The sequence below is a fragment of the Mandrillus leucophaeus genome, unplaced genomic scaffold, assembly GCF_000951045.1.
Source record: "Mandrillus leucophaeus isolate KB7577 unplaced genomic scaffold, Mleu.le_1.0 Scaffold997, whole genome shotgun sequence".
NCBI lineage: Eukaryota > Metazoa > Chordata > Mammalia > Primates > Cercopithecidae > Mandrillus > Mandrillus leucophaeus.
This window is the reverse complement of record NW_012110885.1, coordinates 30,545-30,939: the sequence shown is the minus strand read 5'-3', so window position 1 is coordinate 30,939 and position 395 is coordinate 30,545. Positions and strand designations below refer to the sequence as shown.

The 395-nt window shown below is 40.5% G+C and overlaps 1 gene segment (V, D, J or C); it reads right to left on the bottom strand.

The window, feature by feature from the left end:
- LOC105532932 overlaps positions 1-395 on the bottom strand; it is an 11,213-nt gene that overhangs the window by 447 nt on the left and 10,371 nt on the right.

Here is a 395-nt window from a genome sequence, read left to right as displayed (position 1 = left end):
ATGCGTGTTTGTTCAGTGTGCATGTGTCAGCACCACCTCCGTGAACATCAGTAGCCCCTCCTGTAACCTGTGGATTGTGTCTGTTTAGCCAACACGTTCAGCATAAAGCTTCTGCCCAACCCCTTCTTGGGAGTGTCAGTCTCTCATCTTTACCCAAACTATGCTTTCCAGCCTGTAGGATGGCTGTAACCCTTGATAAAAATATAGTCTCAGTTTCCTAATTTGTAGATGGTGGTATTTTTTATTATTTAACACAACTGAGGATTAAATTCAGAACTTCATCTAATTATTAGACTACTTAAGTATGACAAACTGTGGATATCCTATAAGGATTTTTATATGCCCTAAAATGGCCTGTGATATTTTGAAGCAGGAAGCTGACCTGAGACCTTCAG